This window comes from Gorilla gorilla, chromosome 8, assembly GCF_029281585.2.
Source record: "Gorilla gorilla gorilla isolate KB3781 chromosome 8, NHGRI_mGorGor1-v2.1_pri, whole genome shotgun sequence".
NCBI lineage: Eukaryota > Metazoa > Chordata > Mammalia > Primates > Hominidae > Gorilla > Gorilla gorilla.
In genome coordinates this window covers 69,094,983-69,120,886 of record NC_073232.2, presented here as the reverse complement: position 1 = coordinate 69,120,886, position 25,904 = coordinate 69,094,983, and the positions used below count along the sequence as shown (strand labels likewise).

General features: G+C 46.9%; 1 pseudogene; it reads left to right on the top strand.

The window, feature by feature from the left end:
- Positions 1-13,641: 13,641 nt before the first annotated feature.
- On the top strand, positions 13,642-22,251 carry LOC101135821 (NUT family member 2D-like; annotated as a pseudogene).
- Positions 22,252-25,904: the final 3,653 nt, after the last annotated feature.

Genomic DNA, 25,904 nt, shown 5'->3' with positions numbered 1-25,904 from the left:
CCTCAGGCATCCTTTATAAAGGCACCAATCTCCTTCATGAAGGCTCTGTATTCATGACATAGTCACCTTCCAAAGACCTTAACTTTTAATAGTATCATACGGGAATTAGACTTCAACGTATGAATTTGGGGGGGTTGTCAACATTCAGACCATAGCACTGTCACGTTAGATGCTTTGTACATGGTTTCTCTGACTGAAAACACCTGTCTTCAAACTCCCCCCTGGATTGTTTCCTTACCTCCTGGATTAGTTCCTTCTCATGCCGCTAATAAAAACATATCCTAGACTGGGTAATTTGTAAAGGAAAGAAGTTTAATTGAGTCACAGTTCTGCACAGCTGGTGAGACCTCAGGAAACTTACAATCATGGTGGAAGGGGAAGCAATACATCCTTCTTCACATGGTGGCAGCAAGGAGAAGTGCCAAGCAAAATGGGGGGAAAAACCCTGATAAAACCCTCAGAGAACATGAGAACTCACTCATATCACAAGAACAGCAGCATGGGGGTAACTGCCCCCATGATTCAATTGTCTCCCACCAGGTCCCTCCCATGACACATTACGGGATTACGGGAACTACAATTCAAGCTTTAGATTTAGTGGGGGACCCAGTCAAACCACATCACCTTCTTCAAGTCTTTCACTCAAATGCTACTGTCTCTGTCATGCCTTCCTTATTTCCCTACTTAAAATTGTATCTCCTTCTCGTGTTATTTGCTTTGTCTGCTTTACTTTCCTCCATAGCACTTAGCAACACTTAACATATTATATAGTTTAATTTTTTATGTTATTATATATCTCCTTCCAAGAGAATGTAAGCTCCAAAAAGGCATATATTTTTTTCTTTCCTTTTTTTCACTGCTATATCCACAGGGCCTGCAACAGAATGTGGTACAAGGTAGGAGCTTAATGTGAATGAATGAATGTTAGTCTTATTACCTTTTAAGTTTACCTAATTTTCTAATTTTCTACACTTTCTGCCTTCCTCCGTCCTTTCCACCTTCCTACCTCCTTTGGGATGTGCATACAGAAAGCAGCAACATTAGGGTAAGAAAGTTTAACCTTTGGATTAATATTAAAACCTTGAGACAGTTTTGCTTTTCTGTTGCCTTTAGCAAAACCACATTCCTGCTGCTGTCAGTTATGACGCACTGAGAAATCTTCAGAGACCTAAACTTTTTCCACAAGATGACTGGAGAAAAATAAATCACCAAATATCATAAAGATACTTGCATATTTTGTAAGTGATTAATGACTGCTTTCTCATAACAGTAAAAACTATTTTGTTTTGTATGAGAGGATTTTTCACTCTAACTTTTAAAAAAATCATTACATACAAATATATCACATCAAACCCAAAAGCCATTGCTAGCACACTGGTTCCTGTCTTAATATTAAGTATGAGACAAAAGGCCTTTATCTTCCAGAAAGTTGTTTATAACATGCCAAATATGTGAACACCCAATAGTTAAAGGACATTATCTCTGTGATGCAATTTTGAAAGTTGGTAAAATAATTTTTTATCAATTTCATCCTACAAGCACACAATTTAAACCATTCTTTTAAAGTGGATTTTAGAAGATTGGAATAGGAAGTTTTAGAAGTCAGTCCCTCCACAAAAACTGCCATTAAACTGCAAAAAATAAGAATTAACCTTTTTGGAACTCTGGATCCTAATCAGATAAATAACAACCATTAGTAGAGTGCTTGATGCTATTGGTCTTTAGTAAGAAAGTGGCTGCATGCACACGCCAGATACCATCACTCATTCTTATTCACAAGAGTCAAAAAGTGAAAACAAACCTGTATGTGTGGATAAACAAAATGTGGCATGTACATACAAGGGAATATTATTTAGCCATAAAAAGGGAATGATGTTCTGATACATGTTTACAACATGGATAAACCTTGAAAACATTATGCTAAATAAAATAAGCCAGACACAAAAGGACAAACAGTATATGATTCTACTTATATGAAAGATCATGAATAGTCAAATTCATGTAGAGGGAATGCAGATTGCATGTTTCCAGAGCATGGAGGCTGGGGCAAGGGGAATGGAGAATTAGTGCTTAATGGTACAGAACTTCTGTTTGATGTGATACAAAAGTTATGAAAACAGTGTTAATTATACAACATTGTGAATGTATTCAATATCACTGAGTTTTAGAATTGAAAATGATTAAATGGTACCTTTTATGTTATGTATATTTACCACTGGGTAATAAAATTGTATTAATGTAGGTGAGGCAATGTTAACAGTTGTACCACTCTGGAGGAGGATATGATAATGAAGGAGGCCATGCATGTGGAGGCAGGATATATTACATATATAATATATATTTATAATATATATAATTATATATATTATATATACACATTATGTCAGGGTGTGTGTATATATATATTTTATATATATAAAAAACATACACCCTGCCTCCACATACATGTAAAATATATATAGTAATATATGGTATATTATCATATATAATATATATAACTATATATATATATGGTAAATCTCTATCTTCCTCTTAATTTTTCTGTGAAACTGAAACTGCCCTAAAAAATTCAAGTCCTACAAAAATGAAAGTGAATTAAACTATTTTTCTGGAACAAATAAACTTAGCATAAATAGTTAAAATATTAAGAGTTGTAATTAAGGGAAATTTCAGCTCAATGTGACTTCAACAGTTTAAAAAACATATTACTACAATAAGACCATGGAGAGAGGAATTGGGAGACCCAGAATTGATTGGGTCAGAAATTGAAAATGATATTATCAGTGACCCAGGTTTGAATGCCTCTCTTCACAGCATTGACTTCACTAACGGATGTGACCTGGTTGGCAGCAGTAGCTTGGACAACATGCTTGTTTGCAGTGGGTGGTAGAGAGAGGCAGGTTTTGCTTTCCCAGAAACCCTGAAAAAGGTCATCAAACCTAAATTTCCTTAGCCTTCTTCTTCCATGAGCAAATCACTAGCAGATGATTGCTAGCAAGGTGTTACTATTACAATGAAACCCTAAGTATCATAGAAAGAGTTAGTTTGGGGAAATATCCTCTCCACCACAATCTTAGTCATTTAAGTCAATTTAACAATATATTGAAATATTTTTCTTAGAAGTTTAAAGTTCCATTAAAGAGTAATGATTACAGAAATTATAGGTAGCCTTTAGTTCCACAAGTGACATCTCAAGAGGAAGATGATTCATCAATTTCAAACTTTCCTTGCAAGTAATACTGGATGAAAATTAACTTGGCAAACATAATTAATAATCATGGGTTACTAATTACTTCCGCAAGGTGGGTGTGCTGATTTTAAAAGGCTTGAATAAAACATAAATTTCCTTAATTTGATACTGTAAATGGAGTAATTTGGTGATGTAAATGGAAATATTTAAGTGATTTTTGCGTCAGATCTTACAACTTAAAATATTTTTCTAAAATTAGTTATTGTACCATCTCTCCAGCATGTTCCAGCCTATATCAGTCAGTCCAGGCTTCTATAACAAAATATTATGGACTGAATGGCTTACACAACAGACATTTCTTACAATTGTAGAAGCTGGAAAGTGCAAGATTAAGGTACTAGCAAATTTGTTTCCTGGTGAGGGTCTTCTTCCCGGTTTGCTGTATCCTCACACAGCAGATAGAGAAAGAGAGAGAGAGAGAGCACTCTATAGACTCTCTTCCTGTTCTTATAAGGACACTAATTCCATTGAAGAGGGCCCTACACTCATGACTTTGTCTAAACCTAATTAATTATCAAAGGCCTCACTTCCCAATACTGTCACATTGTGGGGCAGGGCTTTAACATATGAAATTTGAGGGAAAAGGAATGTTCAGTCTAGAACAAAGCCCCATACATTTCAAAAAGCTGTGGGACAGGAGGGAATGGGGATGGTATTCAATAGTACCACATCCAAGCAAGTCTTGTGTGGTTAAAACAAATCAATACAGTAACATGAAATTTTACACAGAAACCTATCTAATTATAAATTGTATGCTTACCATAATCAACACTGTTATACATTGTTTTAAAAATACTTAACAGTGTTTTTTGTTTAACCAAATAATAGAGGCATTAACTAGTTTCCCAGTGCTGCCAAAAGAAATTGCTACAAAATTTGTGGCTTAAAATAGTAAACAAACAAACAAACAAACAAAAAATTCTCTCTCAATTATAGGAGGCCAGAAGACCAAAATCAAGGTGGAGGCAGAGGCATACTTCCTCTGACGGCTCTAGGGAAGAATCCTTTCTTGCCTCTTCTAGCTTCTGGTGGTTCCTGGCACTCCTTGGCTTGTGACAGCATAACTCTAACCTTTGTCTCTATCTTCACATGACCTTGCTTGTGTTTCTGTGTCCCAACTACCCATGACTCACTCTAAATTCGGATGATCTCACCCTGAGTTCTTTAACTTTATTATATCTGTAAAGCTCCTATTTCAAAATAAGGTGACATTTACAGGTACTGGAATGGGAAAGGGTCTAGGACACAGACACTCCCTTATGAGGATACTACATGACCCATTACAAGGCACAAAGTAATTACCATAGGCAAACCGCTAGTGAGAGTTCACTCCAGTTTGGAATATATTCATGTTTCTATGTAAGAGAAAAATTCATCCTTGCTTCAGTTCATCTTGGCATCAGTACAAGGGTGGGATTCAGAGACATATAAGTGTGGAATACCAGATCCCACCACACTTAAAAAGCTGGCATACTAAGTTCATAAACAATGTAGAGTGTGAAGTTGAGTTGAAAATGCTTATGCCATACAGTTCATGTATCTTATAATAGCCTTAATCACACTTCCAGTAATGTTCTCCACCACTGGATGCTAAAAAAATAAAGTTAGTTAAAGAATTAGATAGTATAAAAAATATATATACCTCTTTGAGTGGAAAAATGCTGTCAGCACATTTTGTTATTTTATTCCATTGTATAAAGTCTCACTAGTGCCCTCTTCATAAATGTATTGAAGGTTTGGCTAAATTGTATCAAATTTGTGATTAAATACAAATGTGAATACTATAAAATATTACAAAGGACAATCTGTATACTATGCTATGCCAATTTTACAATTTTACAATGACTTACAGATGCCATAAATATTTACTTTAAGGGAGTAAAATAAGTTATAAAATCATATTTAAGAACACCTAAATCCTTGAATAAGTTTAAAATGGTATTATTATTTACATATGAAGTCAGCTGACTATTGAAAGCTTATTTTTCAATAACAGAAATATATGCATCATCTATAACACATATTTCAATATTTTCCAGAAACAAAATACTGAATTAAATCATCTGTATTTAAATGTTTATCTATTTTCTTTATAAATGTCCATGAAAATGCTTAAAATTGGTTTATTTGATCTAAAAAGTTAATATGCAATTTTTATTTTTAATATATCATTTTTCCCACTTATTCTTTTCTAAATAACACTTTCATCCAAAGTAGATGACTGAAGAAACAAAATGCTGTTTTCTTTATGAACTTGTAATACGTTTCAAAAATAATTAAGATATTGTTCAAGGTGTTGAAGTGTACAATATAACAAATTGCATTTGCAGTTGAATAGTAGCAGAGTAGAAGCTGAAAAAATAAATCATGTATCAAAGTAGCTTAAAACAGATTATAGCAGAGCAAAGAGTTTCCTGCCAATGCCCTCTAAAAATCGGTCCTTTTAGGCTTTTGTGCTGGTATTAGGTTTCAGTTATAGACAAGACATATATATCTGACCTTTTCCTTTCCTTTTCTACACCTTGGAGTCAAAGTCTCCTATAAAAGGACATTTGCAGCAAGTATTTTCAGCTGGAGTAGGAGGAAAGGGCAGGAGTAGGAGAGCGTTATGATCACCTCTTGCCAAAGCAGTTTCACTTGATTTGCAACTGGTGTTTGGTAAAGAATTTTGCTATGCAAAAATAGTGTCTTAATTGGATTATTGTAAGACAAAGTATGCATTTTTCATGTCGTGTTAGTATTTTATTAATAAGGCTAGGGAAACCTACTAAATCCCTATACTAAAGTGAATTTGATTCTCTCCATAGAAACTTAAATCCTCAGGGTGATACAACTCAGTCCTTCTACTGCAGCAGCTCTTTTATAAATGCCTCCCAAAGCTCCAATAAGGAACAAAGAATGTGACCAGTAAGCTCACACCATGAGTCTATATTGCAGAATATAGACTTTGTTCAACAAAACTGCAGATGCTCTGTTGAAATCACTGGAGATTGTCCTGATACTAAGGACAAGTATGTAAGTTAATGATTTTATTAATTTTAACATTTTTAAATGTTTTCCTTTGGGGAATTCTAATTTATATATCAATATTCAGGTAATATTTGCTGAAAACACAAACTCTGAGAATCAAAATGATCTGCATTCACATTCTCATTTTCTATTATAACATAGAGACAACTACTTTATTATCTTTTTAGAAACTTTCGCAACTACTTTAGTTTCTTCCTAATTTTATAAATTAATCTATCTCAAAAAACTTTGCTCAAAACAGTTAGTAATAGCTATCAACTTCAGAAAAAGTAAAACTTTAGGCCGGGCGTGGTGGCTCACGCCTGTAGTCCCAGCGCTTTGGGAAGCCGAGGCGGGCGGATCACGAGGTCAGGTGATCGAGACCATCCTGGCTAACATGGTGAAACCCCATCTCTACTAAAAATACAAAAAATAACACTGTCTCTACAAAAAATTAGCCTGGCGTGGTGGCGGGCGCCTGTAGTCCCAGCTACTCGGGAGGCTGAGGCAGGAGAATGGCGTGAACCTGGGAGGCGGAGCTTGCAGTGAGCCGAGATCGAGCCACTGCAGTCCGGCCTGGGCGAAAGAGCGAGACTCCGTCTCAAAAAAAAAAAAAGAAAGAAAAAAAGAAAAATAAAAAAAGAAAGAAAAAACTTTAAAGATAACTTTTAGAAGGAAAATGAAATACAGAAATAATACATCTCATTTACACTTAATTAAAAATAATAAGAATTGTCACTATTTCCTATGAAAACATCTCATGCCAAGTTCTTTTATTAAGCTTGCATTTTAAATGTTATATTTGAGTTGAAATTGGCAGAATCTTAGTAAAATTATAACAATAAGAAATTTTTATATTATATATATAATATAGAATAATCACATTTAATTCCATTTGTTAGTCTATTCTGATTCTTTAGCAGGTTGATTCATAATTTACCAACTTGGATCAGAAATATTTTCTATTCTTAGCTTTTGCTGTCAGCAGAGATAATAATAATATAGAGCCTGAACAACAAAGGATTGTGTATTGTTTCAATTTAATTAAAGTTGATTTGCTGCTTTAAGAGAGACTCACATTTTATATTTTATATTTTTTAATTAAAAAGAGAATGTAGATATTTGCTTTTCCAAATTTCCCATAAGATAAGAAAAACATATTTTTTCTTAATTACACCCTTGCTAAGTCACGCTAGCTGCCTGACCTTGGACAAAATTCTTAACCTCTTTGTGTCTCATTTTCAGTAACTGTGAATTAAAGATAATAATTGTAGTATATTTCTCAAGGGATTATTGTGGGAATTAAATAAAATAATCCTCTAAAATGCTTAGTACAGATTCTGGAACATAATAAGCAGAAAAAATTAATAACAATTATTATTTTTATTTACTATATTATGTGACATACTTTTTCTTTATGATATTCAGGAGAATTTCTACTCGTCTTAAAAACGTATATAGATATTGATCTGCAGAGAAATATATCTGTTATTTCAAGGTCTGTGGATTACATAATGGTCAACTCTGATTGATTTACTGATTAAACAAAATTTTTAAACAAAAATAAAAATATTGCAGCTACGTTGGTTTTAACCATTCTAAACTCTGATGAAATTTGCTTTCTGTTTGGTTTGTGACTAGGAAGCTAAACATTATTTATTAGGAATAAAAATTTCTGGTGTCTAAAAAATTTCAAGAGGAAAACTGTTAGATTCTATTACAATTAAATCTGTTAAGATTTAATTGCAAATATGTAAATAATGCAAATATATCTTAGGGTGCAATTTTTGTTCTCATTAACTTACCCATTTTACATTTTGAGAACAGTAATAGATGAAATACTTGTCAAAGAGAAGATCTAAGATGGTTTAAAGAAAATATTAAATGAAATCAAACTTACTTGTCAAGCTCCATAGCACAACTTACAAGTCATAAATCACACTCTGTATGACAGCTACGGAAGGGATATGGGTAGTAAAACAAAATGATGGATTTTATCTTTCCTGTTTTTGAGTTTTTTTTAAAGAAAATCCTTTTCAGTAGATTTGTTAACAGTACATAATGAAAATCCTATAGGCATAGGCCCCCCAGAAAATCACAAGGTATACACTTGTGTCATGCATCACCCAGAAAAAGAATCACATACAATCCCACAGCTCTAAAATACAGGAATCCATGATTCTTGAATGCAAACACAACCTACACAGCCTCTCTGTTTCCAAAGACATGCACTGAACCTCCCACATCTCCCAGAATACAAAATACAGAAGCCACATAAACTCAAATACACAAAGAACCACAAACTATTTTTATCAAATACATATAAGTCCACCTCACGAACTCTGAGAACACACATATGAGTGGCAACACCAAATTCTGCGAGTATTTCATTTCACAACAGACACAGAGGACCACTAAGTCTTAATATACCCAAAACCCCTCATATACACACTCGCAAACTACCCATGAATACACACCCCACCCTCCCAGATAAAACCCATACAATACAAAAAAAAAAAACCCCACAAAAACACCAATAATACTCTAATATACGCACACAACTTTCATATACCCATGGGCACATACAAACTCACAAAAATATCCCCAATCCCTGAGTGTATAAATCCCCCGAAACACTATCCAATCAATATGCTGCATCTCCGGAATACAACCTCCTCACCTCATCCCCTAAACATGCCCAAACACATGTACGAACATCCTAGCATTCTCCAAAGAAATACACTTTAAATACTAACAATCCCGTATTCTATAAATAGACTTAGATAATTCGTCTATCTGCTAATAAATATACACACAAACCAGCATATACACCCAAGATGCATGGAAATATCTCCAGCATATCATTTATAAATACCCATAAAAACACTTCCCAATCCCAAATTATCCCAATCTAGTATGAAGCAGCTCCCACATTGCCAAGTACTAACCAATAACCATATCACATACCTCTAATACATATAAATTCAACTCTCCCACTCTCCTGTATAAAAAGAGAACCCCATCTCTCTATCAGACACACACATACTAAATTCCCAGAATATATAACCCTAATAACCACTTACTGCAAAACACAAGCACATAGCTCCACAAAACCTTCATCTAAACTGCCACGCCCTTGAATGCACACACAAACTCAATACTCATGTAGTTGTCTACATGCCCTAAATATACCCGCGATTAACTAACACGCCACAAATATGCAAACATGCCACCTCATATCCCCAAATACACATACAGTTCCACAATACTGCCCGGCCCAGTTATGACCTTCTTTAATCTGCAATCTCCACACAGACACAACCAACCCACACACGTGAATACATATTAGATTCTCACCAATTAAATACATATCAAATTCCAAACTAAGAATTCATATAAACACATTTTCACATACACAAAACCACCCCCACAAATCTCACACCCTCCAAAATCCAAAATAAATCTTCCTGACATTCTGAAGTACACACTAACCCAACCACCCAAGATAACACACGTGTGTGCAGTAAATTTTAGATACATGTGTAGCCTACAATTTACAAATAATATACCACTACTTTTTATTTGTAAATTCCACATAAGTAAGCGATTCTCATGGCAGCTCTTCTTGACTTTGGCCACACTCTTGCATCCACAACCAACTTGTGCTACCAAGTGAACAGACTATGACTAAAGGCCTGTTCTTCCACTTTGCAGCTGCTCCTATCAGTGACAAATGAGTGTATTAGAACATGCATGCTGGCTGATCATTCTGATCAAGTCAACAAGCTTCACAACTTACTCAATGAGGTCGTCCGTGAGAACTTCACTGTTTTACCAGGACAGGAGCTACTTCTTTGCTGAACTGCATCACGGTTTCAACTGCTGAGGTTTTCTTCAAGCTTTTGCATTGTTTGGAATGTGAAAGGCACGGCTGAGACACACTTTGGCATTCCCACTGCATTGTTACACCTCCCCAATCACTTCAGGTCCAGGTGAGCAAGGGAAAGGAGCGCGGCCTGGGCATCCCACAGGGCCCCTGCTAGGAAAGCTATGAACGCTCCCGCCTTGAGCACAGCCACAGGCCTGCTCTGATCACAATGTGGGGTCGCCCCGCGGACACTGGTGACCAGTGGGAGCATGACCAGGAGGTGATTACCTTCTGATCACCCTTGGCTTTACTTTTAGGTAACACCAAGGACGTCATGAGAGCGAAGGCCGTTGGGTAACCGCCCTTTGCTCTCGCGCTGCACGTCTCCCTGCCATGAACCGCCGCAACCGGCGCTGGGAGCGGTTGAGGGTGGCTGGCCCCGCGCTGGAAGCGGTTGAGGGCGGCCGGCCTCGTGCTGGAACCTCGCCCGCCTCAAGACTCATGTGGCGGTGCACGGGGCAGGCCAGGAGCCCGCCCTGGGAAGGCCCCGCTGCAGATGTGGAAATGGAGGGACGCAGCACCTGGGCGCTTCCTGGGGCCAGACAACGCCCCCTCATTGGAAACTGCATGACCGTGCCTCTGAGAAACCAGCGCGACCGCAACGATCACTCCTAATTTTCGGTAATACAAACCTGCAGTCCATGCACTTAGGTAACACCCTTGCTGAAAGGTTTACCTTTGGAGGGTTTATCCTAAAGCAAAGTATCCTCGAATTGCATGTCTTGCATTCCCTTTGGATGGCATTTATTTCATTCTTGCTCATGCCTTTCAAAAAATAGTATGCCCTGTTTTCCTACTCAGTCTGGAGTTTCCATTAAAGAGTATTTCTGGCAAAGATTTTTAGACCTGAAAACACACTCCAAAATATGCTTTCTTCTGACTCCATTCCCAGAGTTTTTCCTACCGCATTCAAATGATTTCTAGAAATGTTTTTGTTGTAGCCTTGATCAATTTCAGTCGATAAAGCAGCAGATAGTAAGGGAACAATTCCACGCTCCCCACCCCTGACTCTGCAACACAGTGCAGAATTCCAGTTGGCAATAAAAAACTAGTAGAGAAGCAACTCACTGACTTGAGTTTGTAACACCTTCAGAAGAAACTTTAATCGTCACATCTTTTCTGCTCATTTGCAGGATTCCTATCGTCTGTCTCCACGTGATAACACTGAAGAGCCTTCACGTTTATGCAGGCCCAGGTCCTCAAGTGCAGAGACTGAGAGCTCTGCAGGACACAGCATGGAGCTGCCATTCCTCTACCATTCCGGGATTGGGTGGAAGAGCATATGTCCTCTGAACAGGGGATCCAAGCCCTGAGATGTTCTTTCTCAGCAGTCAGTGCGGCCCAGGACTTTCTGTGGGGATGCTCAGAGAGCAGGGGCCGGAGGACTTTTAGCCACCACTTCCCATGGTCAGTCTTCACAAATTACCTTTGGCTAATTTGATTGTCTCTCCTCCTGGGGTCTAGGACTTCAAACATGTACAGAAGCGATTGCAGAATTAAGACAAGACACTGTTCCACAGTATATTTTTTGTATCACTGGCTCAGAGAAAGACTCATTCAAATCCTGTATCAAAGCCATGTGTGAAAATCTTGAGAAAGCATCGGTTGACTGATTTGACAAGGGAGGAAGCAACCGAGAATTCTGCCCTTCTTCAGTATCTGAGTATGATATTTTGCTTAACATCCCTCTTAGATGAAGTTATTGATTGAAAATCATTGAAGTTTGCCCTGTGATAAAAGATCAAGTCCTCAGAAAGATCTCCAAAACATTTACGGTTTGTTTGGTTTTGTTTTGTTTTGGTAAGTTTACCATGATTTTGCTTGAATTGCTCTCTGTTGATCTTCTCAGCTAAGATTGAGGTAGAGTTGCACAGCAGAAGAGGGCTGCATGTAAGAAGGCAGTTCTGTCTCAGAGGACGAAAGGCCTGGGAGCACCCAGACAGGCAGTCACTGCATGGAGGTCACTCCCCTCCCAGTGGCCACTGTGGAGGCATTTCATAGAAATGCTTGCTGGACCATTCAGGTTTAGAGTTGGGACAAAACCGAGAACTCATGAGGATATTGGACAGGAGTTAGGAAATGACCTTCTCACACAACTGGGGCAAGGAGGGGAGAACCCTGGGCTTGAGACTTGCAATCCACCACCTGCCCCTGCAGTGTGGACCCTGTTATATTTTCCTGCAACTCTGCCTTCTTGAGTCCAAATGTCCAAGGGACAAATGCTTCGTAAGTGCCAACAGGGTGTGTTTCAGTGAATGTTCGAAGTGTGCACCGGTCTGGCTGAAGGCCTCTTCCCTTCCCCAACACCCTCCCATTGTGCAAAATTACCCTGCCCAGCAGGGAGTGACGTGCGTGTCTTGGAAGATTTTGCTGCTGTGCTCTGAGTACTTACTCCTTATCTCCTTTGACCAGTTTCCTAACAATCCCCATGTTCACAACACAGAACATGAGTGCTCTTTCCTGTCATTTTGACACTAATAAACGGACAGTGATTCTCAGTGTGGAAATGAGAATGAAGTTTTTTTTAAAGACAGGCTACAATAATTCCCACACAGAGAACCACATGCGATGACACTGGATTCCAAACAGCAAAAATATATGGTGAAGATGAGGCCAACAGTGAGCTGAGAGAGGCCTTTCAATGAAGATGAGAAACAATCAGATAACACCTGTTTCCTCCAGGAAAGAAAATGTGGTGGCCAGGGAAAAGAGATGGGAGGAAGGCTGGTCATTGCCTATTCCACTGTGCACAGTTTGAATTTGGAGCCATGAAAAGTATTGCTTGGTTAAATTAAAATCATTCAAAAGATAAAAAATAAACAACACCAGCACAATATGCTGGGAAACAAAATGAAAGGATTTCTGGTCTCGGTGCTGTAGGTCACATAGCCACTCTTTCCTGGATTGAGGCTTTCCAGCAAAGGGGATGGGAAGTAAGGCTGGCCTGCTGGTGTGGACAGAGATTCCAGCAACATACATGACCTGGGGGCACAAGGATTGCTTCCTAAACAATGATGAGCACACAGCCAACTAATAGCCTGGATCGGCTGAGACCATCCTGATTTCAAACACCCAGTCCCCTTGCCTTCCTAAGAACCCCTGAGTTTTTCAGACTGAAAACATGTTCTGAATTTGGTTCACGAAGTGCAGCCCCTGTTGAAATTCATCAAGAGTGGGAAAGAGCCAAAGTGGGAAGGAGCATGGGTTGATTGGCACAAAAGTAGGTCTGTTGATAATGAATGGAGGTAAAGGGGACATCAGGTAGAAGCTTTTGCTGTGAGTCAAAAGGACAATTTAAAAGTTGCCTAAAGAGGCACACGCCATCTCTGTTGCTGCCATCCAGTTGGAAGGGAAACTTAGGTTCTTGCCTAATGGCCGAAGCCCTTCACAGAATGTCCCCCACCCCTACCAGCTGCCCACTGCCCCTCCCCCTCTGCAGAATGTCTGGGGTCCTATGTTCCAAAAACCTGTTTACATTCAAATTTTACCTGCTGCAGTTGGACTCAGGAGCATCTGCTGAGCCAGGTCACTCTCTGGGTCCTATCCTTGACTTTTCTCATTGCGGAAACTGCCAGACAGCGGTTGTCAGTGCCCAGCCTGAGGGGATGGCTTCAAATGGAGGTGAGCCTGTAGGGATGGGGGCATTATCCAAGTCTGCTGTGCCTCAACTCCTTGGGAATTCAAATTTGACACTGCCCCTGGGGGCAGTTGATAGGGCTGATGTTGAGGAGGGAGGGAGCACTGGATGTCCCCAAGGACATCACACGTGGGGATGGCCATGGCACCCTGAGTCTGTAGTTAGGGAGGACGGCTCCTTAGAGGTGGACCAAGATGCCTGGGGGAATACACCGTGTAGGGGAAAGGACAGAGTGGATGGATTGATCCTTTCTAGAAGGAGACAGGGCACGTCATTGTGTGTTTGTAGGGAGTGGTGGGATCATGTTGTGCTGGTGGCCCTGGGAGGATGACAGGCAAGCCCAAACCCTGTGCCATGTCTTCAGGCACCTGGAAGGTGCCCTTCCATAGTGTTCAGAGAGATTTGGACTGGAGTTTTCTAGATCTTAGGGAGGAGTGGGGAGAAGTGGTCTCAGCCAGAAAACTGTTGGGTGGGTTGGCTGTGACAGAGCATGTAGTGACAGCCTCTGGGTGGGCGAGGCTGGGGGCTACTGTAACTGCCACAGCCCAGAGCCTCTCAGCTCCCTCCCCAGAGATGGGTTCTCCATCAGTTCAGGTAGCTGTTGGCCTTGATTTAACAGGGGTGGGGGCAGATGGGGAAGTTCAGGCAACACAGGGCCTGGGTTTCCTGAGTTGTTCTGAATTGTTTGCCCTTTTGTGGAAGCTCAGGTCTTCAGACCCATTTCCTCTTGTCTGATAGCTCATGGCCTGTCCTCTGCACTTTGTGTTACTGTGGAGATGAAGAATTTGCTCCCATTCCATTTATACTACCTCATGAACAGGAGACAGGTGTGGATTCTTGCTGGTTCTCAGTGGAAGGGTCTGGAAAGGCTGGTTTCCTTTTCAGTAGAGGAAAGAGAGTAGCACACAAATAGGAAGATGATTCTCTTATTATTATTATTCAAGTTAGGATATGTGTCCTGAATGATGAGGTGCATGTGCTGTATCCCTTATTCCCCTTGACTAGAGACTGCATGAGGTCCTATTGAACAGGGATGAGTTCCAGACAACTTTGCCTCACCTGGCCCATGGCCCAAGAACCCCTGGTTCTTGGTTGGTCACTATGTTCAGTTATTGGGAGCTCAAAGGAGAAGGACCAGAGATGGGCTCCTTGTCCCACTACCTATTGTAACATGACCAGCAGCTGTGAAAATCCCTAGACACCTCCTGTGATAGCCCTGCTGCTCGCCATTTGCTGGCTGTGTTCTAATCCTGTGCAGCTGTTCCTGGCTATGCAGTGACACTGTCTCAGGGGACTCCACCACTGCCTCTCAGACCTGCTCCCTGGGAACAGAGCTTCCTGAGTGGCAGCCGGGACCATCGAGTACTGAGGAAAGGGTGGCCCGAATCTGACCCCTCTTTAGCACTTGCTGTGGGTGGTGCCAGGACAATCACTTGCATGCTGGGTGTGACGAGTTATGGATTATCTTCAGGGTTCCTAGGGCGCTGGCTTGGGAAAGATTTCCAGCCCGTGTTTTTCTTTTGTTGTGTTTGAGCTAGAAAAGAAAGGGGTTTACAAGAGCTTCAGGAAAAGGAAGATTGAAGAGGAGATGGGCCATAATATTCAGAAGCTTCTGGCTTCCTGTTGGCCTTCTGAGTGCCGAGCCACTGCCCTGGGGTAGGCCCCTCACCTGTTGCTGAGCACGCTGAGGACCACCAAGCCACTGAGAGACTCATCCCTGACCCATGGCTTGGGAGATGACTCTGAGGCTGACAGGGTCTGCCAGGGACACCCAAGGCAGACCCTTGGGCAGCGAAGGCTTGGCTGTTGCTTCTTGGGAGACAGGGGTTAGGGAGTCTTGGTGACTGGGGCCAGGCTCTCTAGTGGAGCGACTCTCCTTGGAGGAACAGAGCATCCGATGCACACTCAGGGACATTTGCAAGATGCAGTTTCCCTGTCATACCCCCTCAGCTGTTGAGACTCCCCTCTGATTCTCCAGTGACTAGTGTGGACCTGGAGACCCCAGCTCATTCACCTCTTTCCTTTCTCTCCACAGCATACCCAGTGCTGGGACCAGGCATGACTGTGAACCCTGGCGCTTCCCTGTCTGTGTTTACAGCTCTGCCCTTCACCACACCCGCTCCCGGCCCAGCACACGGGCCGCTCCTTGTGACTGCAGGGGTTCCTCCAGGTGGCCCTCTGGTATTGTCTGCCTTCCCCAGCACACCTCTGGTGGCAGAACAGGATGGCCGCGGCCCGAGTGGGGCCGGGGCTTCCAACGTCTTTGTCCAGATGAGGACAGAGGTGAAGGCCCCTCAGGCGCAGACCTTGGTCCTAACTCAGGCCCCCCTCATCTGGCAGGCTCCAGGCACCCTCTGTGGAGGTGTCGTGTGTCCACCTCCCCTACTCCTGGCAGCTGCTCCTGTGGTGCCTGTTATGGCTGCCCAGGTGGTTGGGGGCACCCAGGCCTGTGAGGGAGGCTGGTCCCAGGGCCTTCCTCTTCCACCACCACCACCACCAGCTGCCCAGTTGCCCCCCATTGTGTCCCAAGGGAATGCTGGGCCATGGCCACAAGGGGCTCATGGAGAGGGCAGCCTGGCTTCCTCCCAGGCCAAGGCCCCACCAGATGACTCCTGTAACCCCAAGAGTGTCTATGAGAACTTCCGACTCTGGCAGCACTACAAGCCCCTGGCCCTGAGGCACCTTCCCCACAGTCCTGACACCGAAGCGCTTTCCTGCTTCCTCATGTGAGTGTCCTTGGGGCATTGGAGCTGGTCCTGCAGCTCACACGTAAAGAGGCTGCTGGATGGACGGGAGATCATGCTGTTCAGGGGAGCTTGCAGGGCGGTCGTGAGGGTGATGGGCTGCACTATGGGAAGGTACATTTTCAACAACATTAATCTGGCTGCGGCTCAGGACAGACTGTCAGGGGCCTCATCTCAACTGCCCGTCACTGTCCCGTGAGTCCAGCCAATCCTTACTTTCAATAATTTTCACAACAATGTTTACAGAAGACCCAGGTCAGAGAGGGTTCCTGGTGTGATGTGAGCTACGGTTTGGGTTTAGGTCTTTGAGTACACACCCCAGTGCCTCCCCTTTAACCCAGTATTGATGGCCAGGAGCACCTCACATGGGGCTGGGGGAAGGAGCTGCAGGGCCCAGCAGGAACCTGGCACATGCCCGCAGTTCCGCTGAGGTCCAGTTAGCACCGTGGTGGTGGAGCCTGCACGGGGGGATGGTCTTGGGCCCTGCACTGGGGTCGATGCTGGGCAGGTATTTGCATCTTCAGCCTCAATCCCACCTAGAAAAAGGGACAATGATGCCTCATTCAGAGGATGGTGAAGAGATAACTTGAGCTTACATATGACATGCATAGCACAGTGCCTGGCACATGCTATGACACATTACATGACAGCAGTTATGATTACTGTCCCCATTACTATCATTATCAGGACTAGGCCATCTAGGAGAGCACTCCCCAAAGCCACAGGCTCCAGTGATAGCTCTGAGTGCACCACGAGTCCAGCAGCCCAGGGCCATGGACTGTGGTGACTGTGAGGCAGCAACGTCAGCATCTGGGAGAGTTTGTGGTTTCATTCCTAGTCCCTGCCTCTCTCCACCCTGCGGCGCCTCTGTGACCCTGTGTTTCCCGCTGATGAGCAAACGGGAGATTGAGCACATCCACCGTGCAACACACTGGCCATTCCCCTAGGGAAGTCCCCTGCCTAGGGTGTAGGTGGAAGGTGGCCCCATCTTCATCCCCAAAAATCTCGCTGTTCCCGCACCCTGGAACTGGTTGCATTCCTCCTTGGAGCAGAGTCCCGGTGCACTGGGGACCCTGATTCTTGGGGTGGAGCTGCCCCAGGCTCCCAGGCCTTTGCCATGGCTCCTGTGAGAATGTGGGAGCTGCACCTGCTGCTTGCAGTGGCTTGGACACCGCTCTGCTTTGGTTCTGGATGTGTGCTCCTGCTCCTCATGCTCCAGGGCCCTGAGGCTACGTCCCCAGGGGCTGCCTTGCTCCAGAATCCCCAGGAAGCTGGTTAAATGCTCAGTCTTGGGGCCCTGGAACCTGCACTTTAACCCTCACCCCCAGGTCATTCTGTGTGCACGCTGTCTCAGTCAGCTCAGGCTCTGCCGTAACAAATCCTGTAGACTGGGTGCTTTATAAAGACACATTCATGTCTCCCAGTTCCAGAGGCCAGTAGTCCCAGATCAAGGTGACAGCAGATTGGGTGTCTGGTCAGGGCCCTCCTCCTGGCTGGAGAGAGCTGTCTCTGGCTGTGTCTCCCTGTGGCTGAGAGCAAGAGCCCTGGTGTCTCCTCCTGCCCTTATCAGGGCTTGGATTCCATGACTGGGACCCACACTCATGACCTGCTCTAACCCCGATTGCCTCCAAATACTGACACACTGGTGCTGAAGGCTTCAGCACAGGGATGTTGGGGACACACATGTTCCACCCATAGTACTGAGTCCACTTCTCAACACTGAGGACTCGAGGGGCAGTCGGAGAGGCCACTCAGTAACTTGTGTTGATATTTGATCTTGGGGGGCATGTCCTGGGGCCTGAGGAGCCCACATGGGGGAGAACAGGACAGGGATAGATGGCAGGACAGGTGTGGGGAGGACAGGGGCCAGGTGTTGGGACCAGGTGGGCTTGGGATGAAGGGTGGGCTTATAGACTGGGACTGACTGCACTGGTTTACAGCCCAGTTCTCCGATCCCTGGCCTGGCGGAAGCCCACCATGACCCTGGAGGAGGGACTGTGGCGGGCCATGCGGGAATGGCAGCACACGAGCCACTTTGACCGGATGATCTTCTACGAGATGGCAGAAAAGTGAGTCTGGGGTCCTGGGAGCAGGGCCCGCGTGGCAGGGTGAGAGTGAATGACAGAGGCCCAGTGGCCATGGTGGCTTCTCAATGTAGAGCATGAGGAGGGTGTGGAGAAACCCAGGACACTCTGGGCCCCTGGCTCCCTCAGGAAGCTGCTCCTGCCACCTAGAGTGCTCTGGGGTCTCTGTCCTGCCCTATTGGGAAGCACCGCCTGCCTGGCCTGGGGCCATCCCTGCCTTGACACTGGAAGTCATGGCAGGAACAGCCAGCATCACAGCCCAAAGTTGGTCACCTCCAGCTGTGGGAATGGGGAGAAGGGGCGCTAGTGACTATAGACAAGAGTGGGGTGCAGGCTCCTCACAGCACTGTCCAGAAGTCAGTTTTCTCCCATCCCAGCCTGGCCAGGGAGTTGGGTCAGGGAGACCTGCGCCTGGGACACCATGAGACCCATCTCTGGCCTGACTGCCTTTGCTTCTGGGCAGTCCCCTCCATGAAGACAGACAGACAGACAGCAGCCTCAGGGGAAAGAGGCCCTGTCCTCTGGGCTCAGCTTTTGCTTCCTCCTGACCAGGGGTCTCCCAGGCCTCGTGCCCCTGGGTTATCTTTCAAGGGCCCACAGTCCTAGCCTCAGGACTCCTGCATCTGGGCATCATTCCTGATGCCTTTTGCCATAAACCCCACCCCTGGCCAGCTGAAACCCGGAGGAGGGGTCCCCTGGGACCCTCCTGGACCTCATGGCCCTGACTTTAGTCAGGAATTCCCATTGATGCCATGGGCTCTGCAGGGGCCGGGTGAGGGAGGGTGAGCCCAGAACTCTGGAAGCAGCTCCCTCCTGGGACTGGGGGATGGGGCACAGTGAGGGCCTGGACAGCCCACCTGAGGCACTCCCTCCCATCCCTGCCCTTGGCCGCTGCCTTGTCCTGGGAGGGGGGGGCCTGGACCCTCTCAGCACAGCCTGGGCCTCCTTCACCCCCAGATTCCTGGAGTTTGAGGCTGAGGAGGAGATGCAGATTCAGAAATTGCAATGGATGAAGGGGCCCCAGTGCCTGCCTCCTCCAGCCACACCGAGGCTTGAACCTCGAGGACCCCTGTCCCCTGAGGTGGTCAAGCAGCCAGGTATGGCTTCCCACATTCCCACGGGAGCCATGGCAAAGGCCAAAGGGGCCAAGGGAGGCCACTGTCCCCACACCCCATGCTTCCCTTCAAGAAGGGGATTTGCTCCCTCCAACAGGACAGCTTCCGGGATCATATGTTGGGTATTGACCTGGTCAAGTTTCCTAGCTACTGTCTCCCCTTGCCTGTCCAAAACTCCACATATGCTCTGCCCAGGAAGCAGGGATGAGCGGGGAGAGTAACGGCATATTGGTGGCTCCAAACTTCCTCCCAAGGAATGCTGTCTCAGATGTGCCCCTACTGCCTCCTCCGGGGGCACTGTGGTTCATTCAGGTGGTCCTGACCCAGCTGGGACCCACTTCACATCCCCAAGCCCTGCCCTCCCCTGTGTGGTGCAAGCAGGAGGAGCGGCCCTCACCACGCCCGTCCTCCTCCCTCTCTGCCTCAGTGTATCTTCCCAGCAAGGCCGGCCCCAAGGCCCCGACTGCCTGCCTGCCACCACCCAGGCCCCAGAGGCCAGTGGAGACCAAGGCCCGCCTGCCACCACCCAGGCCCCAGAGACCAGCAGAGACCAAGGTCCCTGAGGAGATCCCCCCAGAAGTGGTGCAGGAGTATGTGGACATCATGGAGGAGCTGCTGGGGCCTTCCCTCAGGGCCACAGGGGAGCCCGAGAAACAACGGGAAGAGGGCAAAGTGAAGCAGCCACAGGAAGAGGACTGGACGCCCCCAGACCCGGGCCTCCTGAGCTACACTGACAAGCTGTGTTCCCAGAAAGACTTCGTCACCAAGGTGGGCTGGCCCGGAGTGCCGGGGTCTGCAGGATTCCAGGGGGTGGCACTCCCAGGTCCTTGGAATTAAGTTCTGTTCCTTAGCTACTCAGCAGTGTGTGTATTTCCATGGATTTGAGTGTCTGTGTATGTGATTGTGTGTGTCTGTGTGTTGCTGTGTGTTTGTGTCTGTGGTTACTATGTGTCTTTGTGTCTGTGTGGGTGTGAGTGTGGAGCGTGTATGTTACCTGTGTCTGTGTCTTTTCCTGTGTCGTATGTGGGTCTGTTTGTGTGTCTGTGTGTGGTTTGTGTGTCTCTGTCTGTGTGTGTGGATGCTACCAGGTGTGTGGTCTGTGTCTGTAGCTGGAGGTCGCTATGATATAAGACAGCCCCAGGAGGGTGGGGACGGGGCGCTTGCTGCTTTCTGCGTCTCCTCCAGGTGTCCTTGGCTCCAGGCTACTCCCTGCCCAGGAGGCTCACGCCTTCTTCCTTCTGTTTCCAGGTGGAGGCCGTCATTCACCCGCGATTCCTGGAAGAATTGCTTTCCCTAGATCCACAGATGGATTTCTTGGCCCTAAGCCAGGAGCTGGAGCAGGAGGAAGGACTCACCCTTGCCCAGGTACCCCAGGGGCAGGAGGGACCCGGCACACAAGGCCCACCTGATTGTCTAATCCCCCGCTCTGGGGATGTCCGGCTTCTTGGGGAGCCACTCCGGGGTGGGAAGATGCAGGTTCAGAGGGAGTAGGATGGAGAGGAGCCAGGGAGGGGGGTCAGCATGCAAGCTGCGGTGAGGCCCAACCAGATGCCCGGCAGAGCCACACCCTCTCTCCTTGACTTAAAGCCCAGCTGCCTCAGGCTTCCCTGCCCCCCGCCCAAGTGCCTTGGTCTCCACCACCCTGGGCACTGCTCACACCTGGGGCAGCACCAGTAAGTGCCCCCTTTCTTCCCGCAGCTAGTGGAGAAGCGCCTCCTACCCTTGAAGGAGAAACAGCATGCGAGGGCAGCCCCTAGTCATGGCATGGCCCGGTTGGACTCAAGTTCTTCTAAGTTTGCAGCTGGCAAAGGAGCAGAGAGAGATGTCCCTGACCCCCAACAACAGGTTGGCATGGAAACCTGCCCACCCCAGACGGCTGCCTGGGACTCTCAGGGATGAGGCAGGGCACACACTGGCATGGCCAGGTCCAAAGACTCTGCTGTGCTTTTGGGATGTCAGGATTCCCCTGGGCTGAGGGCTGCCCGGCCAACCTCTCCTCCGCAGGACCACAGACCCACCTGCCCTGGCCTGGGTACCAAGGATGCCTTGGATCTCCCTGGAGGGTCTCCTGTCAGGGAGTCACATGGGCTGGCTCAGGGGTCAAGTGAGGAGGAGGAACTCCCCAGCCTGGCCTTCCTCTTGGGTTCCCAGCACAAGCTGCTGCCCTGGTGGCTACCCCAGAGCCCTGTCCCTGCCTCGGGCCTTCTCAGCCCAGAAAAGTGTGGACCCCAGGGAGCTCTTCAGTCCCCATCTGCTCAGAGAAGAGGCCTCAGCCTAGCACACTCTCCTGCCACCAAGTCCAAGAAGCGACCTCTCTTCGGAAGCCCACCCCCTGCTGAAAAGACACCCCACCCAGGGCCTGGGCTCAGGGTCTCTGGGAAGCAATCCCTGGCTTGGGGGCTGGGTGGCCCCTCATGGTCTCAAAAGAGAAAGGGTGACCCCTTGGTCTCCAGGAAGGAGAAGAAGCAGCATTGTAGCCAGTAGGGGCTTCTGGGCAGGCTCTCTGGGGCCAATCCCCAAGGATGGGGCTCTGGTGTCCGATGCCCCAAAGCGGTCAAAACCTTCTTCTCCCCCAGTGCTGATCTTGCTGGGCCTTAGCTTTGGAGGGTAGGGAGGGAGGGGAGGGAGAGGGTGGCTGAATGGGGAGGGCAGGAAGGGAGGGTCTGGGGGGAAGGGGCTGGGGAGTGGGGGTGGGAAGCAGTGCGTTGGGGGCCTCGTGTGTAAGTGCGAATAAATGTAGTTGTCTTGGAAAATGCTCTTGGGGCTGCCGCCTCTATCCTCAGCGCTGTGCTGCTCCATGGAGGGTGTCTGTGAGGGAGGGCAGAGGAACTGGCAGATGCCAGGCTCTGGGAACCCACAGGGGCGGGCCCCACTCTTTCCTCCTGGCGTAGGGAGCCCCTTCAGATGCTCCAGGGACTGACAGATGCTGAGGAAGCCCTGATCTCTCCCACCACCCACTCACAAGGCCCTGCCTGCTTTAGGGAGGCTTCTTGGGGCCTCCCATCATTATCAGCATCCCTGGAAAATCCTGGGATTGGAGAGAGCTGGCTGGCTCTTGTTCTGCTCAGTGGGAGCTGAGGAGAAGGCAGCCACCTGCAACATGGACATGGGGAGAGGAGGCTGCTCCTGCTTAACCCTCATCAGGAAGAGCGCGGGCACTGGGCTGAGGGGAGACGTTGAGGTGACCATCCACATGGGTGGTGTTTGGGATATTACGATGGGTGGGGAGCAGGGGAAGTCCTTCTGCCTGTTTCTGGGCAGGAGAGAGTCTTGTCCAACTAGCTGAAGCAGATGCTCCTTGCTGTGGCCACAGGGACTGGCCTCGGGACACTCAAGATCCTCCATGGAGCCCCCCACAGCTATGATTCCCTTCCCATATGATGACTGAACTCATGTGGAATTGATGTAGACACAGATTTACACTGGTATCTAAAACAGTTCCCTCCCAACACACCATCACCAACGGGAACAAGCATGTCCAGTCCATCAGGTGCAGGGTGGGTGTGTCTGCTGGTTCCAGGGCCAGGAGGAGCTGGGGCCAAGGCCAAGAGGGGCCGAGGGTCAGCCGCCCTTCTGCCAGGCACAGACCCCAAGGGCAGAGCAGGGGCTGCCTGGGATGTGGCATTGGCTGTCTGGGAAGTGCCCTGGGAGTCGGGGACTAGGTGTTCACCAAAGGGAGACTTCCAGAGTCTATGAGTGAGATGAGGACTGCATCAGGAGAGGGACCGAGGCTGGGGAGGATGCTCTGCTCTTTCCCAGGTTGTCCTGTCCTCCCAATCTCTGCTGAACTGCCCTCACCCCATGGGCCAACTTCTGCCCCCCTTACCCCTAAGCCACCTCTTAGAATCTCAGATCCCAGCATGGACAGGACCTGGCACCCGCCCTGGTTCCCTCCTGGCCAACACCTTCTTCTGCACAGTCTGAGTTCTGATTCCTCCCCCAGGGCCCTTATTGGCTCAGGACCCCTGTGACTGCCAGGGTACTGGTCCCAGCATTGCCTGCATGCAGAGCTGTGGTCATGGCGCGGGGGGCTGGCCCAGCAGCAGAGGCTGGTGGGGCAAAGCTGTCTGGTACACAGTGGCCTGGCCCCTTGGCCAAGTGACAAAGGGAGCCATGTTTGGGTCCTCTCTGGCCCCATCTGCCTACAGAACACAGCAATCAGCTGGACAGATGCCCCTCTGCCCCATCCCTTCTGCTCGATGTGGGCAGTGTCAGAGGCCTGCTGTCTTCTGTGGCCTTTGGGAAGGAGAGTTTATCTTGGCAGGGCTTCCCCAGCTCAGTGCACATCAGGCCCTCAAGGAAAATGTGGGGAGTGAAGAGTCACTGGTGGGTGATGTGGGCAGCTCCCATGACTCCTCCACATTCAGGGCCATCCTCAGGAGATAAGGTAGCACTGCCCTTTTGCAGGGTTTAGGAATGTTAAGTGAGCCGTGTTTGAAGGGAACATGGTCCATACTCTGGCGTGTGTGGGTGCCCAGCCTTCTTCCTAAGGGTGAAAGTGACACCTTGGGGCTCCTGCTGGTTACCCCACTGGCTGTTGTCTATCCCACTGTCCCTGTCCTTGTTTTGGCTGAGCCATTCCTAGGAGGCAGAACTTGTGCTTCCTCCACCTCTGTGTCCCACCTGAGCCCTACAATCTGCCCCTAAATGGACACAGTGGGGCTGACTGGGGGGCTCTGGTAGACTGAACGCACGTCCCCCTCCAGTTCCTGTGCTGAAGCCCTAACCCCCAACCTGATGGTATTTGGGAGTTATTCAGGGTTAGAAGAGACCATGAGGGTGGGGCCGTAATGATGGGATTAGGGCCCTGGTAAGAAGCAGAGACCCCAGAGCTCTCTCTCTCCCTGACACGAGGACACAGTGAGAAGGCGGCCATCTGCAAGCCAGGAAGAGAGCCCTCACCAGAACCTCACCACACTGGGACGCTAACCTCAGATTTCCAGCCTCCAGACTGTGAAAAATACATTTCTTTTTTTAATATGTGCCACCACCCCCAAGTCTATGGCACTTTGTCCTAGCAGCCCTATGTGACTAGGACAAGGTCCATAATCTCAAGAACTTCCTTCATGACTGGTATCTGGAAACTGTGCATCAGAGCCAAGGGAAAGAAAGGCTCAGCCCTTTGCAACTGTCAGCACACCTCCACCCCAAGTGCAGTGTATCATACATGAACCAGGAGAGCCTGGGATGCAGTGAAAAGGAATCTGTAAATACCCATGATGTCGTCACATCCATGCTTGGGGAAGCCATGCAGCTTGCTCACAGCAGGTGCTGGGGTGTGCTGAGGCTCTTGGTTGGCTTGGCCTCCCTGTTCACACACCCAGGTCACTCTCTGGGAGCCAGTGCGGCTGGGGCAGCCCCAGGCAGGTTTGCCTCCAGAGACCCCTCCCTTCACCACTGGATGACAGATCCCTGAAGAAGCCATGGCCTCCTGGGAAACTCCATCTGACAACGTGAGCAAGGCTTGCCCCCGTTAGTGAACATGCTGTGCTTTCTGACATCTACCAGGATGGACTTGATCCAGGCGGCTGTCCTTTTATAGCTCACTTTGATTCTAACTTCAGCGTTGCATGATGCCCTATGAATGGAATATACGATGTGTGTCTTTCACATCTGTCTTCTTTCACTTAGAATAATATTTCCAAGGTCATCTACATTTTTAGTATGTATCATTACATCAAACCTTTTTGTTGCTGAATAATATTCCATTAACTGATATACTAAAATTTATCCATTTATCAGTTAAGAACATTTGGGGTTTTTTCACTTTTTGGCTATTGTGAATAACACTTCTAAGAACATTTGTGTACAAGGTTTCCTGGGGATGTATGTTTCCATTTCTCATGGCTACATACCTAAGAGTGAAATTGATGGGCCATATGGAAACTCTTATGTTTAACCATTTCAGAAGGTGCCAGACTGTTTCCAGTGTACATGAACCATTTTATATACCCACTAGCTGTGTGAGGGTCCCAGCGTCTCTCCATATTCTAGCCAACATTTATTATCAACTCTCTTTTTGATAAAGTCATACTAGTGGTTCTGAAGTTGCATCTCATCGTAGTTTGCATTTGTGTTTCCCTGATGTTGAACCTCTTTCATGTACCTATTCGCCACTTGTATATCTTCTTTGGAGC